Below are 18036 nucleotides of genomic sequence, written 5' to 3' on the forward strand. Positions count from 1 at the left end.
GAATAATGGACAGAGTCATGCTAACATTGAGATGTCTTTCTCTCTATTTTTGTAATGCTGAATAACATTTCATTAGGCATAGAGAGTTACTAAAAAATGTCAAAGTGAATTGTCGAATTTTAAAATCTAAAACTCATTAATCACATTTATGTTTTTTTTTCTTTCACTTATCTCTTTCTCTCATGTTTAGTAAGTCTGTGATTTTTCCGAGTATGTTAGTTGGAAGGTATAAAATAATCTCTTACGTCTGTTTTTACCCCTAGCAAAATTTTATACTCAGTGATTCCTGAAGGAGATTTCCTAGTGTATAGAAATTATGTTTACCTGGACTGCCATTCTGTTGTTTTAGTTCCAGATGAAGTGTGGCTCTCAGATTTCCCACAGAAAGAGAAGAGAAAGAAAATATGAGAGATGAAGGAAATGGACTAGAAGCAGTAGGAAGAGAGTTTAGCAACACAATTTTGATGGTGATTTGCTATGACATTCTTCCTTCTCCTGTGTTTCTTGACACTCTCTAACCCATAAACCAGTCCCCATATCAGTAGTGACTCTTGGTTCGTGCTGAAATTTAGACTTCCCACATGGTCTACGGCAGTAACTTGCAAAGTGATTCACACAGTGACTGTGGCAGATATGTGTAATTTTTTAAGAGTTTCCTAAAGAGTCCTGATTTGTAGCCACTTTTGGGCACCATTGACCATACAGTCTCTTCTCTGCATACTGCAGACTAAGTTTCTGAGCACCAGTGGAGAAATGTCTGAGATTTTTTGCATAGGTCACTTAGTCTTTACAATTTAGAAATTATAAGTTTATATAATTCTCAATCTATAGAAAAGAGAATTCTCTCTCTAAAAATCTATATAGAAAATTCAACTAAATACCACAAATTTTATAAGGGATGTTCTATAGGATTTGTGATCTTTTTATTGGTGTGGCAGTGTATACAAATATATATATATATATATATATATATATACACACACACATATATATACACACACACACATATATACACACACACACATATATATACACCTGTCTTATTTTTTCTATTATATACAAACTACTTTGATACGAGGTGTACTATCTTGTTCTTTTTGTATCCCAATATCTAGCAGAATTCATAGCACACAGTAGATGCCCAACTAAAATTATTTTTAAATAAGAGGATTAATAATTTTTCTATTCATATTCTTATCCTGCTTTATACAAGGCTTTTTACCTATATTATGCCATTTAGGACTTCAAGCTCGTAGAATTGATTCATCGTTTAAAAAAAAGTCAAAGTGTGTCTGGTGCCAATTCATAAAATATGGCTTTAATTGACTGTCTCTTGTAGACCTGCCTTTAGAATAGTTCTTTGTACCCACTATATGTCCTTCTCTAATATTCATGATTGGACAACATCAATCCTTGGATGGATCACTGAATGCTATAATCATAAATTGGTAATGCATTTTCCACTCAGTTGTTCATTATGCTTTGATAGTGGAAAAAGAGTTTCTTTAAAGTCTGAATGAATTATCACCAGTGGCTCTTTTTTTGCCAAGTGCCACCAACACTCAATTACCCAGGAACTGATTCTGTAGTGTTCAGGTTATACAGGCCATTACCTCTTCCCCTCTTCTTGATGTCTACCTTTGCACCGTTTCACTGCTCATTAGAGTGTCCGGAGAGAAAAAAACAGCACTTGAGAAGGCAAGGAAGGTGAAATACAGGTTGGTCATTTTGTACTTGTTAGTAGCCCTGATAAAAGGGTTTTGTGAGAAAAGTGATTAGTGAAAAGTAGTGGGATACAGTCTGGACTGTGTTCTCTATATGTGGGTAATATTTCTATCTTACATCATCAATTATCTTAGAACATTTATAATTTGCTCACAGTAAAAGTTGTTTAAAGACACAAAATCTGTCTCCTATTTTTTTCATAAAACACTTTAATGACACACTATAGATGTGTGTTCTTTAATATGTGGGACACTAAGTTTGTGCTATTTAATACATTTAAAAATAACATATTTGTGATAGGTAGGACCATCCTAGAACCCATAGTTTCTATTGCACTTTGGGATACTTGGTTAGAGCATGGTGAGCTGAATAGAGCTGCCATTCTTGACATTTTTATCCAAAGAAGCTATCTTTTGCTCCAAGGAACTTTGTTTCATCTTCTGGAAGTCCCAATTATAACTTAGTTTGCATGTCTTCCTGCAATTATCATGGATAAAATATGTTGTGAATTTTGATTTTGGGCACAAATAAAGAATGTGCTTAAATAATAATAAAGTCCATGTACCTTCATTCATTTTGTTTTCTGACTGGAGAGAGGGAATTCCTGTGTCTCTTTCTCATACTCTGATGTAAATGATCATTCAGGTGACCTTTATATTTAGCAAAAATGGGAGATGAACATGAATGGTAGGTATAGTTTATGATTCATGAGATAATTTAAGAAGAAATAGTGAATAAAGCAGTGACTACCTTTTTCTCTGTAAATCATCTGGGAAAAAACACGGGACACATTTATTTTCTTCATGTTTGGATTCTGAATTATGAAATCACTGCTGTGTTGTAATATAGGTTTTCTCTTAGTCATCATTGTCCTTTAAAGTTCGTTTTTTATAATTGAATATTCTAAAATGTTGCACCACATCCTTATCGAAAATGTTAGGAAAATGAGCAGAAAATATTCCAGAAGTCCATGCAACTCACTTCTGGAGAATAGTCACTAGGATTTTACAAGGTTTATACTTCTCTTTGGAAGTGCTACATATATTTCTGTTTTTTCAGATACATGGAAATGTAAGTTGGATGGTCTCAAATTATTTTTTAACAATATTTTGTTATGTTCTGCTTAATCAGTAGTTTTGTTCCTCCTCTTTTCCTTTCTAATATATTAAAACAAGCTCCTCAAATGTTTAAGTTCTCTTTTTATTTTTCTATTTTTTCTCTGTTATAATTTGCTCTTTGCAGAACTTATGTGCTTTAAAAATGTATGCATTGCTTATATATATATTTATAAACACTATATATTTACACATACACATATACATTTATACACACACAAGTATGTATTTCAGGTAGTTTGAGATAATCTGGGTTTATCTCAAGCCCGTTAGTTGTAAAGTAATGAACATAAGCACTAGAACTCACATAGATGAGCAAATCATAAAACCAAGCGTCAAACTTAAATAGCTAGGAAACAAAGCTCTTCTTTTTTTTTTTTTTTTTTTTTTCCCATGAGGACTAAGCTGGTGATCAGTCATCTCCTCTAACTCTTTTCCTGTACATGACTGGAACAGTGATATTGCACATCTTAGGTTTTACTCTCCTTTTGCCTATTCTATCCCTGTTCAACAAATATTTCTTCACCACCCAGTTCATATGGAATTCTTCCTCTTAACATCCACAGAGAAATTTCACTTTTGCTTGATATACTGTTTGTATGACCTCAACCTTAACTTATTCAGTGTTATATTTCCTTAAATGTTTAGGACAGCATTCCTTAAAGTGTTCTACAGAACAGTTATTCTATAATACAGTCTCATAGCAAACAGTTTCAAGGCTCAATGTGACAACTGGTGTATACTTTATACGTTTCTTTGACATTTATAACAAATATTAGCGTATTATAAGATCTGAAGCATCTTGCAACAAATCTAACTTAACTTTGTAGCAATATTCATTTTATGTTTTTTTATCTTTTCTTTTTTTAAAGTATCTGATAATGTCTTATGTAGACTTTGGTATATGCTAATTTTGGGTGTGATAAAGAAAACTTTTCTTAATTATCAGATTGGTTATTTCACATATCTATATTAAAAGTTAATGTCTTTCACATTATTTTAACATAAAAAAGACTTTTCTTCTTACAACTTGATTTTTACCAAACTCTTTTACCAAATAGTTATAAACATAGCAACTCCACTTTTCTCCCAATGAATAAGTAGAGTTGTAGACTCCTCTGGTAGATCACACATAAACTGGTAGTTCTTTTTAATTAATTTTTAAATTTTTAATTTCTGTTGGTACATAGTAGGTGTATATATTTATGGGGTATATGAGATTTTTTTTTTTTTTTTTTAGTTTTATAATTTTTTTTTCATTTTTTTATTATACTTTAAGTTCTAGGGTACATGTGCATAACGTGCAGGTTTGTTACATATGTATATTTGTGCCATGTTGGTGTGCTGCACCCATCAACTCGTCAGCACCCATCAATTCATCATTTATATCATGTATAACTCCCCAATGCAATCCCTCCCCCCTCCCCCCTCCCCATGATAGGCCCCAGTGTATGATGTTCCCCTTCCCAAGTCCAAGTGATCTCATTGTTCAGTTCCCACCTATGAGTGAGAACATGCGGTGTTTGGTTTTCTCTTCTTGTGATAGTTTGGTAAGAATGATGGTTTCCAGCTGCATCCATGTCCCTACAAAGGACGCAAACTCATCCTTTTTTATCGCTGCATAGTATTCCATGGTGTATATGTGCCACATTTTCTTAATCCAGTCTGTCACAGATGGACATTTGGGTTGATTCCAAGTCTTTGCTATTGTGAATAGTGCTGCAATAAACATACGTGTGCATGTGTCTTTGTAGTAGAATAATTTATAATCCTTTGGGTATATACCCAGTAGTGGGATGGCTGGGTCATATGGTACATCTAGTTCTAGATCCTTGAGGAATTGCCATACTGTTTTCCATAATGGTTGAACTAGTTTACAATCCCACCAACAGTGTAAAAGTGTTCCTATTTCTCCACATCCTCTCCAACAACTGTTGTTTCCTGATTTTGTAATGATTGCCATTCTAGCTGGTGTGAGATGGTATCTCATTGTGGTTTTGATTTGCATTTCTCTGATGGCGACTGATGATGAGCATTTTTTCATGTGTCTGTTGGCTGTATGAATGTCTTCTTTTGAGAAATGTCTGTTCATATCCTTTGCCCACTTTTTGATGGGGTTGTTTGTTTTTTTCTTGTATATTTGTTTGAGTTCTTTGTAGATTCTGGATATTAGCCCTTTGTCAGATGAGTAGATTGCAAAAATTTTCTCCCATTCTGTAGGTTGCCTGTTCACTCTGATGGTAGTTTCTTTTGCTGTGCAGAAGCTCTTTAGTTTAATTAGATCCCATTTGTCAATTTTGGCTTTTGCTGCCGTTGCTTTTGGTGTTTTAGACATGAAGTCCTTGCCCATGCCTATGTCCTGAATGGTACTACCTAGATTTTCTTCTAGGGTTTTTATGGTATTAGGTCTAACATTTAAGTCTCTAATCCATCTTGAATTAATCTTCGTATAAGGAGTAAGGAAAGGATCCAGTTTCAGCTTTCTACTTATGGCTAGCCAATTTTCCCAGCACCATTTAATAAATAGGGAATCCTTTCCCCATTTCTTGTTTCTCTCAGGTTTGTCAAAGATCAGATGGCTGTAGATGTGTGGTATTATTTCTGAGGACTCTGTTCTGTTCCATTGGTCTATATCTCTGTTTTGGTACCAGTACCATGCTGTTTTGTTTACTGTAGCCTTGTAGTATAGTTTGAAGTCAGGTAGCGTGACGCCTCCAGCTTTGTCCTTTTGACTTAGGATTGTCTTGGCAATGCGGGCTCTTTTTTGGTTCCATATGAACTTTAAAGCAGTTTTTTCCAATTCTGTGAAGAAATTCATTGGTAGTTTGATGGGGATGGCATTGAATCTATAAATAACCTTGGGCAGTATGGCCATTTTCACGATATTGATTCTTCCTATCCATGAGCATGGTATGTTCTTCCATTTGTTTGTGTCCTCTTTTATTTCACTGAGCAGTGGTTTGTAGTTCTCCTTGAAGAGGTCCTTTACATCCCTTGTAAGTTGGATTCCTAGGTATTTTATTCTCTTTGAAGCAATTGTGAATGGAAGTTCATTCCTGACTTGGCTCTCTGCTTGTCTGTTACTGGTGTATAAGAATGCTTGTGATTTTTGCACATTAATTTTGTATCCTGAGACTTTGCTGAAGTTGCTTATCAGCTTAAGGAGATTTTGGGCTGAGACAATGGGGTTTTCTATATATACAATCATGTCATCTGCAAACAGGGACAATTTGACTTCTTCTTTTCCTGACTGAATACCCTTGATTTCTTTCTCATGCCTGATTGCCCTAGCCAGAACTTCCAACACTATGTTGAATAGGAGTGGTGAGAGAGGGCATCCCTGTCTTGTACCAGTTTTCAAAGGGAATTGTTCCAGTTTTTGCCCATTCAGTATGATATTAGCTGTGGGTTTGTCATAAATAGCTCTTATTATTTTGAGGTACGTTCCATCAATACCGAATTTATCGAGCGTTTTTAGCATGAAGGGCTGTTGAGTTTTGTCAAAAGCCTTTTCTGCATCTATTGAGATAATCATGTGGTTCTTGACTTTGGTTCTGTTTATATGCTGGATTATGTTTATTGATTTGCGAATGCTGAACCAGCCTTGCATCCCAGGGATGAAGCCCACTTGATCATGGTGGATAAGCTTTTGGATGTGCTGCTGAATCCGGTTTGCCAGTATTTTACTGAGGATTTTTGCATCGATGTTCATCAGGGATATTGGTCTAAAATTCTCTTTTTTTGTTGTGTCTCTGCCAGGCTTTGGTATCAGGATGATGTTGGCCTCATAAAATGAGTTAGGGAGGATTCCCTCTTTTTCTATTGATTGGAATAGTTTCAGAAGGAATGGTACCAGCTCCTCCTTGTACCTCTGGTAGAATTCAGCTGTGAATCCATCTGGTCCTGGACTTTTTTTGGTGGGTAGGCTATTAATTGTTGCCTCAATTTCAGAGCCTGCTATTGGTCTATTCAGGGATTCAACTTCTTCCTGGTTTAGTCTTGGGAGAGTGTAAGTGTCCAGGAAATTATCCATTTCTTCTAGATTTTCTAGTTGATTTGAGTAGAAGTGTTTATAGTATTCTCTGATGGTAGTTTGTATTTCTGTGGGGTCAGTGGTGATATCCCCTTTATCATTTTTTATTGCATCTATTTGATTCCTCTCTCTTTTGTTCTTTATTAGTCTTGCTAGCGGTCTGTCAATTTTGTTGATCTTTTCAACAAACCAACTCCTGGATTCATTGATTTTTTGGAGGGTTTTTTTGTGTCTCTATCTCCTTCAGTTCTGCTCTGATCTTAGTTATTTCTTGCCTTCTGCTAGCTTTTGAATGTGTTTGCTCTTGCCTCTCTAGTTCTTTTAATTGTGATGTTAGAGTGTCCATTTTAGATCTTTCCTGCTTTCTCTTGTGGGCATTTAGTGCTATAAATTTCCCTCTACACACTGCTTTAAATGTGTCCCAGAGATTCTGGTATGTTGTATCTTTGTTCTCATTGGTTTCAAAGAACATCTTTATTTCTGCCTTCATTTCATTATGTACCCAGTAGTCATTCAGGAGCAGGTTGTTCAGTTTCCATGTAGTTGAGTGGTTTTGAGTGAGTTTCTTAGTCCTGAGTTCTAGTTTGATTACACTGTGGTCTGAGAGACAGTGTGTTATAATTTCTGTTCTTTTACATTTGCTAAGGAGTGCTTTACTTCCAATTATGTGGTCAATTTTGGAATAAGTGCGATGTGGTGCTGAGAAGAATGTATATTCTGTTGATTTGGGGTGGAGAGTTCTATAGATGTCTATTAGGTCCGCTTGGTGCAGAGATGAGTTCAATTCCTGGATATCCTTGTTAACTTTCTGTCTCGTTGATCTGTCTAATGTTGACAGTGGAGTGTTGAAGTCTCCCATTATTATTGTATGGGAGTCTAAGTCTCTTTGTAAGTCTCTAAGGACTTGCTTTATGAATCTGGGTGCTCCTGTATTGGGTGCATATATATTTAGGAGAGTTAGCTCTTCCTGTTGAATTGATCCCTTTACCATTATGTAATGGCCTTCTTTGTCTCTTTTGATCTTTGATGGTTTAAAGTCTGTTTTATCAGAGACTAGGATTGCAACCCCTGCTTTTTTTTGTTCTCCATTTGCTTGGTAGATCTTCCTCCATCCCTTTATTTTGAGCCTATGGATGTCTCTGCTTGTGAGATGGGTCTCCTGAATACAGCAGACTGATGGGTCTTGACTCTTTATCCAGTTTGCCAGTCTGTGTCTTTTAATTGGAGCATTTAGTCCATTTACATTTAAGGTTAATATTGTTATGTGTGAACTTGATCCTGCCATTATGATATTAACTGGTTATTTTGCTCGTTAGTTGATGCAGTTTCTTCCTAGCCTCGATGGTCTTTACATTTTGGCATGTTTTTGCAATGGCTGGTACCAGTTGTTCCTTTCCATGTTTAGGGCTTCCTTCAGGGTCTCTTGTAAGGCAGGCCTGGTGGTGACAAAATCTCTAAGCATTTGCTTATCTGTAAAGGATTTTATTTCTCCCTCACTTATGAAACTTAGTTTGGCTGGATATGAAATTCTGGGTTGAAAATTCTTTTCTTTAAGAATGTTGAATATTGGCCCCCACTCTCTTGTGGCTTGTAGAGTTTCTGCGGAGAGATCTGCTGTTAGTCTGATGGGCTTCCCTTTGTGGGTAACCCGACCTTTCTCTCTGGCTGCCCTTAAGATTTTTTCCTTCATTTCCACTTTGGTGAATCTGGCAATTATGTGTCTTGGAGTGGCTCTTCTCGAGGAGTATCTTTGTGGCGTTCTCTGTATTTCCTGAATTTGAATGTTGGCCTGCCCTACTAGGTTGGGGAAGTTCTCCTGGATGATATCCTGAAGAGTGTTTTCCAACTTGGTTCCATTTTCCCCCTCACTTTCAGGCACCCCAATCAGACGTAGATTTGGTCTTTTTACAGAATCCCATACTTCTTGTAGGCTTTGTTCATTTCTTTTTCTTCTTTTTTCTTTTGGTTTCTCTTCTCGCTTCATTTCATTCATTTGATCCTCAATCGCTGATACTCTTTCTTCCAGTTGATCGAGTTGGTTACTGAAGCTTGTGCATTTGTCACGTATTTCTCGTGTCATGGTTTTCATCTCTGTCATTTCATTTATGACCTTCTCTGCATTAATTAGTCTAGCTGTCAATTCTTCCACTCTTTTTTCAAGATTTTTAGTTTCTTTGCACTGGGTACGTAATTCCTCCTTTAGCTCTGAGAAGTTTGAGGGACTGAAGCCTTCTTCTCTCATCTCGTCAAAGTCATTCTCTGACCAGCTTCAATCCGTTGCTGGTGATGGGCTGCGCTCCTTTGCAGGGGGAGATGGGCTCTTATTTTTTGAATTTCCAGCTTTTCTGCCCTGCTTTTTCCCCATCTTTGTGGTTTTCTCTGTCTCTGGTCTTTGATGATGGTGACATACTGATGGGGATTTGGTATAGGTGTCCTTCCTGTTTGATAGTTTTCCTTCTGACAGTCAAGACCCTCAGCTATAGGTCTGTTGGAGATTGCTTGAGGTCCACTCCAGACCCTGTTTCCCTGGGTATCAGCAGCAGAGGTTGCAGAAGATAGAATATTGCTGAACAGCAAGTGTAGCTTTCTGATACTTCCTTTGGAAGCTTCCTCTCAGGGGTGTACTCCACCCTGTGAGGTGTGGGGTGTCAGACTGCCCCTAGTGGGGGATGTCTCCCAGTTAGGCTACTCAGTGGTCAGTGACCCACTTGAGCAGGCAGTCTGTCCGTTCTCAGATCTCAACCTCCGTGTTGGGAGATCCACTGCTCTCTTCAAAGCTGTCAGACAGAGTCGTTCGCGTCTGCTCAGGCCTCTGCTGTTTCCCCTGTTGTTTTTTAGCTGAGCCCTGCCCCCAGAGGTGGAGTCTATAGAGACAGGAAGGTTTCCTTGAGCTGCTGTGAGCTCCACCGAGTTCGAGCTTCCCAGGGGCTTTGTTTACCTACTTAAGCCTCAGTAATGGTGGGCGCCCCTCCCCCAGCCTCGCTGCTGCCTTGCGGTTAGATCGCCGCAGACTGCTGTGTTAACAATGAGGGAGACTCTGTGGGTGTGGGACCCTCCTGGCCAGGTGAGGGATATATTCTTCTGGTGTGCCAGTTGCTTAAAGCGCGGTATTGGGGTGGGAGTTACCCGATTTTCCAGGTGTTGTGTGTCTCAGTTCCCCTGGCTAGGAAAAGGGATTCCCTTCCCCTTTGTGCTTCCCAGGTGAGGCGATGCCTCGCCCTGCTTCAGCTCTCGCTGGTCAGGCTGCAGCAGCTGACCAGCACCGATTGTCCGGCACTCCCTAGTGAGATGTCCCCAGTACCTCAGTTGAAAATGCAGAAATCACCGGTCTTCTGTGTTGCTCGCGCTGGGAGTTGGAGACTGGAGCTGTTCCTATTCGGCCATCTTGCTCCGCCCCCGAGATATTTTGATACAGGCATGCTATGTGAAATAATCACTTCATGGATAATAGGGTATCTGGCTCTTCAAGTATTTATCTTTTGAGTTACAAACAATCCAATTATTCTTTTAGTTATTTTAAAATGTTCAGTTATTATTGATGATACTCTGTTGTGCTATCAAGTAGTAAGTCTTATTTATTTTTTCTAACTTTTTTTTTTTTAATGTTAACCGTACCCACCTTCTCTCCAGCCCTCATTACCCTCCTCAGCCTCAGGTAACCATGCTTCTACTCTCTGTCTCCATGAATTCAATTGTTTTGATTTTTAGATCCTTCAAATAAATGAGAATGTGCAATGTTTGTCTTTCTGTGACTGGCTTATTTTCCCTTAACATAATGACCTCCAGTTCCATCCATGTTATTTCAAATGATGGATTTCATTATTTTTATGGCTGAACAGTACTCCATTGCATAAATGTACCACATTTTCTTTATCCATTCATCTGTTTTGGACGTTTTGGTTGCTTCCAAATCTGAGCTATTATGAACATTGCTGCAACAAATGTAAGAGTGCAGATATCTCTTTGATGTACTGTTTTCCTTTCTTTGGGTTATATATCCAGCAGTGGGATTGCTGGATCATATGGCAAATCTATTTTTAGTTTTTTGAGGAACCTCCAAACTGGTCTCCACAGTGGTTGTACTAATTGACATTCGTACCAACACTGCATACGGTAAACTGGTAGTTCTTATTAAGAATTAGGTAACTCTTCTGAGAGCAATAAAAATTCATTAAAAAGTGCCATCTTTAACAGGAGCGTAATTCAATTATTAAAATAAAACAAACAAAACGCCAAGCAGAAGTTACTAGACGCAGTGGGGATAATGGTCTAGTGTGAAAATTAAGGGGAAAAAAATGAAGAAGGTCAAAAATGAGGCTATTTTAATAATCCAGGAGAAAGTTTCAGGTTGTGTGGAATAAAGTGTAGGTGATGTAAACTGAAATAAGTGAATAGATTTTAGAGATGTATAGGAGGTAAAAGAAACAGGGTGAAGAAATTAAATATAGAGTAATAGTGAGAAAGATAAAGGTGAGGTGCTACTATATTTCTAGCTTGAAAAAGCATTGATTAGAATTAGAGCAGTACTGGGATTGGAGGGGGTATGGCATGCAGAAAATTGTGCTTTAATTTTTGACCAAGTTGAATCAGAATTGACTTTAAGAATTTAGGGGTAAAGTTGTTAAATAGGCAATCAGATATATTGACCTTTTTTTTTCTCAATAGAGAAAAAATGAAAACAAGTGAATTCATTAGAATATAGATGGCAATGTAAGTCAGGACCATGTGTGAGATTATTTAATATTTAAAAATAAGCAAATAGATCATTTATTTTTTAACTTCATTTTCTTTTCACATGCCATGAGATTATTGAGCTACACTAACAAACACATTTCTTGCTATTAGTGACTAACCTCCTATGAAGATTTGTATTCAGCTAAGTGATAATTATCTCCTAAAATACACCAAAATGTTTCTAACCTGGTGATTTTAATGTTTGATTTTAATACTTGTTATCAGTGCATTCAGCAGAGATGATTGCCAGTTCCTGGAAATAAGTTTTCATACACTCAAACACCTTTGCTCTGTTTTAAATCTAATTTCTCTATGTATGTACTATCTATGATGCCCTCTTGCCTACTAAAGGACATCATTACAGATTTTTCTCTTTTTTTTTTTTTTTTTTTGCCTACATTATCATTTTTTTCCTCTCTACTAGATCAGCATATGTGTGGTTTTGCACTGGATTAATTTGGCTAAGCTGTAAATAAGTTTGCAGGTTAGTGTTGATCAAGAGAAATTTGCTTGAGATTTAGAAGGTTGAAGTGATGCATAAAATGTTATTATCTGAAGGTCAGTGGGAATAAATGTGGTGAAAGACATGTGCATAGATACCAGTAGGTTTCAGATTTTCTCTTCTCTTCCTTGTTATGTGAAACAGATGCAGAGGTTCTGGTAGGTTTCAGCTTGCCTACCTCTACTCTTCTAAGCACTTCTTTCTGGCTACCAGTCCTGTTGACCACCAGTAAGTAGCCTGAGGCTCAAAATCATGTGCAAAAGTTGTAGATTTCATAATCTTCTCCATTAGCTCTCTCCTGTGGTCCCACTCAAACAGCTGGATGTGCCTGGCTTTCCAAATTTCCTCTCAAATTCTCAGTGTCCAAACACTCCAGTATTTTGGAAGGCTGGTTAGTTATTTAGTTACTTTCATTTTAACCTCCAACTTCCCCTTTTGGATGCCTACTTCCTCAGATTCTCTCATAAATATGTAAAGTTTTATTTTATAAAGAATCATTTATTATATAATATTCTTAGTGGTTTTCTTTCTCTGAGTGAATCTCGATTGATGAAGTATATAATTACGTTGCTCTAGTATTAATGGGGAGAAATTCTGAATTGCTCTGCCAGTTACCACCACATTTCATTACTTTTCTTTGGGTCAAAATTTCTTAAAAATGTTTTTATACCTGCCTTCTCCAAATCTCTTATTCTCTCCCAACCCATTCTTTCATTTCTATCATATCACAGAAATAATTGCATCAAGGTCAATTATGATATCCACATTTCCAAATCAAATGGTCAATTTTATGCCTTCTGTTACTTGAACTATCAGCAGCATTTGATAAAGTTGATTACTCCATCCTCCTTGGCATACTTTCTTCACTTGTCTTCTAGAATACTCTACTTTTTTGGTTTTTCTCTTGTCTTGCTAGTTACTATTCCTCAGTCTTCTGTCATAGTTTCTTTTGTTCCCCACACTCTCTTAATAGTTGAGTGCCTCAGGGATCAATCCTTGGTCCTCTTCTCTTCTCTGTGAAGGCTGACTCCTTTAGTGATCTAATTCTGTTTCCTTCCTATCTACTTACTGATGGTGCCCCAAATTTTGTATCCAACCCAGAATATCTCAAAATACAGACTAGTGTATCCAACTGCATATTCAATATCTCCACTTGGATATCTAACAATCATCTCTAAATCAATATATCCCAAACCCCTATTTGGACTCTTTTTCCACACTCAGATCTATCTGCAGCCTTCTCCATTTTGTGTGATGGAAGTTCTATCCTCTCTGTCGTCCTATTCAAAAACTCTAGATTAGTCTTAATTATTCTCTTTCTCTCACATCTGAGATGACTAGAAAATTGTGTTGACTCAACCTTTAAAATATATCTAGTATTCAAACACACACTCTACCACTGCTCTTGGTGGAGTCACCATCTTTTCACCCAAGGTTACTTTAGTAGACTCTTGTCAAAATTCTGACAATCTTTCAAATTTGTGTATCTGCAGTTTATTATAAGCACAACAGCCATATGCCCTTTAAAAACATAAGATACATCACTCATTCCCATACTCAAAACTCAGCTGGTCTCCATTTTTAGTCAAAATAAAGCTAAAAGTCTTACAAGGGCCCACAAGATCCCACATATAGTGAGGCTTCCTCACTTACCTCTTTGTCCTCATCCCCTACTTCTGTGCTACAACGTCATTTCCTTCTTTACCGTTCCTCAATCATGCTACCTTATGGCTTTTGATTCAATTGATAATTCATTTCTCTTAAAATATCCATTTGTTTAACTTCCCCACCTCTTGTACACATTTACAGAAATCTGATTTTCTTAATAACACCTTTTCTGACAAACGTAATGCTACCTACCCTGTCCCAGTGCTGACACTTGAATGCCCCTTTCAACTAATCAATTTTTTTCTTTTTATACAGCATTTATCACTGTTAATACAAGATTCAATTTATTTGCTCATTATACTTTTTAATTTTCTGCCTATCTCAGCTAAATATTAAATTATATTTGGATAGATTCTTCATTTGTCTTGGTCATTGATATATGCCAAGTGCCTACCGATGGTGTCTGGCTCCAAATAGGTACTCAGCAAAGGTTTGCCATGAGAGTTTTGTTAAAGCCACTCTTATATACAGCAGCCTTTGGATATTAGCTCTAATAATATTTTTCTTGGTATGTAAGAGATATAATACAATCTCTATTTTCAGTATCTTTTGCTTCTTGATTTATGAAGTTGTCTTCTATGTAATTTAGGAATGCTTTGATATTGCTTATTTGTCACTATTATTCTAACCCTGACAAAATACAGGGGAGTTGGAAATCTCCTTTGAATATGAGAAAGAACAATTTAGAATGTAGAAAATGTTGACTTATAGGTTTTCATTGTTACTCACCCTTCATACCGATGTTCCTTTCATATGGCTGGCCAATAGCCGTCATAGCTTTTTCTGTATTATTTTATTCCTTACATTATTAGCTGAAGTGCTTTACCATAACACTATTCATTGTCAAATTGTACCTCTCTGATATTGTAAATACTTTTGATACACTCTCCTACCATTCTCTTTGTTAACACTCCATTAATGGAATGAACCCTCGAGGTTCTGGTTATGCCCACTAGGTTATGACCTCCTCTCCATGTAAGCACTTTTAATGTTCTCAACCATATGTCATATGCCATACATTTGTGCTTTGCCACCTCAGTAAGTGAATAACATTTGTCTCTCAATGCAGAGAAAAAAATGTAATTCTGCATTATTTTAAATCTAGAAAATATATAGCTGTGTATTTGAGTTAATTATCTATGACCTATTTTACCTATAGCAAAACCACTTAGTGTATTTTAATATTTCTAAGCTTTTGGAGAGTAAGAGAAGAGCATTGTAAAAGAGGAAATTTTAGTAATTAAAACTAAAATGACAAATTGGGAATATTTTAATTATTTCTTAAATATGAATTATATGGCAAATATTTTCTAAGTGATAATGATTATTAAAATGAAGGTGAACATTAGAATTGATTAATCTCTGGAGGGGAAGTAGAAAAAAATTCTAATAGCACCATACACAGACTCTAATCATTCTATGTTGGACTATTCTTGTAGTTCACTTTTTTTTTTTTTAAGACAGTCTCACTCTGTCGCCAGGCTGGAGTGCAGTGGTGCAATCTCTGCTCTCTGCAACCTCTGCCTCCCAGTTTCAAGTGATTCTCCTGCCTCAGTCTCCCGAGTAGCTGGGATTATAGGCGCCTGCCAGCTCGCCCAGCTAATTTTTTTGTATTTTTACTAGAGATGGGGTTTCACTATGTTAGCTAGTCTGTCTTGAACCCCTGACCTCAGGTGGTCCACCTGCCTCAGCCTCCCAAAGTGCTGGAATTATAGGAGCGAGCCACTGCGCCCATCCATAGTTCACATTTTTATTGAACCATTTCTTTCCCAACCTTAGCAATGGCTGTTGCCTCTTACATTGCATAGGTCAGCCAGGCCCAGTTGCTGTCAGTTTCTCCAGTAAACCTGGTGGTTGCATGCCAGACATTGTTCTTACTATTCCAAATAACCTTTCTGACTTTACCTACAATTGCCCCTGTTGTTTCTGTTTACTGGCACTTACTTATCTTTTAAATTTAAGTGTTGCTTTTTTCCCCTGACTTCTACTGGGGAAAAGTGGTAATTCTTCCCTTTGGAAACTTCACATAATTAACTAGATAATAGTGAGTGCATATAGCTTATTTCTTTTTCCCAACTAGACTAAATCTCTTAAAGGAAGTTGGAATATCTTTGTTGTCATAATATGTCCAGAACATAGCACATGCAAGATATGGTGTAGTTATTTAGTTAAGTCTTCAGGTGACTGATATAATGGCTGAATGAGAAAACCATGAAATAATAAAGAAAATAAAGAATACGTTGAACAATTCTGGGTTGCATAGAGAAGACTAGATGTGATTGATACAATTAGCACTGACTTTCCCTTAAAGTATACAAAGATGCAAAAATGGTCACAGCATTTTAAAGTAAACTCAAATAACTATCTTGAAAGAAAATAGGGAAACTGTGTTGATTCTTCACTATGGCCTGAGGTCTAAATTTAAAAAACCCCAAGATGCAAAGAAACCATAACTTGATAAACTAAGCAAGCTTTCAATTAACTGGAAACTCTCTTTGGTTTGAACCAAGATTTCTGGTCTTCTGCAATAAGCAGCAGCTTATTTCTGTCTGTATTCATTTAAAGACTAACCTCCCAGTACAAACAAGATAAAGAAGGGAATGAGTGAGAGCCTGGATACTTGGATGCTTCTTTAAAAGCATTAGGGAAAAAAAAGCTTCAGAAACAGGGAGTGTTGGGATTACATATGCCAGGAAAGGTCTTGAATGTTTTATGTGGCTAGGAGATAGAGCAACTGCATTTTATTCTCTAGGTTCATTAGATAAACTGCATTTTGAGCCAAAAAAAAAAAAAAAAAAAAAAGATCCACTTATAGTTTTGTGGACCAAGAGTTAGTTGTTGCATGTTTGTTAGGTCTCATCAACTGCGCTAGATCCTATACAGAGCAACTTGACATTCAGGTTAGATTATAAGACCCAGAAATTGTTAGTATGTCTCCTGTATGAAGAGTAAGTGAACAAATGACACTTCACTCACACTTTCGTCATCAGACCCTAAGCTGATACAGATTTTGTCCACTCAAAGAAATGGAAATAAAACCTTTAAAATGGGGAAGGGATATGCTAATGAGAGAGAAAAACAACATTTCCCTGAAGACAAAAAAAAAAAAACAAAAAAAAAAAACCAAATATCTGAAAAATGACTTTTTATGAGAAGTAGATGGAGACTTGAGGAGATATCTGCATGGGGAGATCTAAAACATGGAGTAGACAGAAATCAAGGAGGAGAATTAACTTGAGCATCAGAGAATAAATCTTCCCCCTCATTTTAAATTCACCATTGAATGAACAAAATAATACAAAAATGAAGAAAAATTCAGCATTTTTAATGGAAAACATGAGAGGATGCCATCTATATGCCAGAAACATCAAGGATGGGGCTATATTAAATGAAGGCAATGGGGAGTCCCTTACAAGTCTTTTCTAGGGAAAGTAATATGGGATGATAAGAACTAAGCAGAGATGGTCATGGCAGAAACTAATTAATATTTTCCTAATCAGTTATATTAAGACTGTAGTTGAAGATGTGTTTTTAAACATGATGAGGGAAATATATAAATTCTTTATGACTATAGAACAGCAGTGTTCAGAATAAGGTTACTTAGAGAAAACAAAAGCAGGCATGTCTGTTTCAAGCAGAGTGATTACAGGGTATTTCCAGACATGGAAGCAATAGGAGTAGGAGACAGAGACCCAGGAATTTGGACAGACACCCCATGTGGAAAATGGAGAATAGAGCAGAGTAAAATAATTTTAAAAGCTAGCTCCTATCACAGAAAATTTACCCATCAGAAAGGACAATATGACTATGATGGCTCTAAATGAGGCAAGCAGTTATCTCACAAAAGGAATAAACTTGCATTAAGCCAGTTTTCAGCTAGAGATCTGAAAAGAGCTTTAAATAGCTTCTAAGAAAACACTAAGAGGATCAAAGTAAAATTCATCCTTGTAACTGCTAGTCTAGAATGTGCTTTCTCTTCAATTATGTGTAAACAAAACAACACTGAACAGAATCTTTTATATGAAAGATAAATGTAACACCTGAGGTAAGGCAAGAGTAGTTTTGAGAAAAAAAATTTTGAGAGTTAAATATTTTAAAAGAAATTTCATATTGTGTTCCTAAAATAATTTTAAAAATATGGACTCTGAAATAACTCAGGTTCAGATCAAGAAAAAGGAAAAAAATACACTAGTAGATAGCTCTTTATAGCAAAGAATAAAAACAGCCACAAAATTATAATAGCAGAATTAAAGACTGAA

This window comes from Rhinopithecus roxellana, chromosome 16 (genome assembly GCF_007565055.1).
Source record: "Rhinopithecus roxellana isolate Shanxi Qingling chromosome 16, ASM756505v1, whole genome shotgun sequence".
Taxonomy (NCBI): domain Eukaryota; kingdom Metazoa; phylum Chordata; class Mammalia; order Primates; family Cercopithecidae; genus Rhinopithecus; species Rhinopithecus roxellana.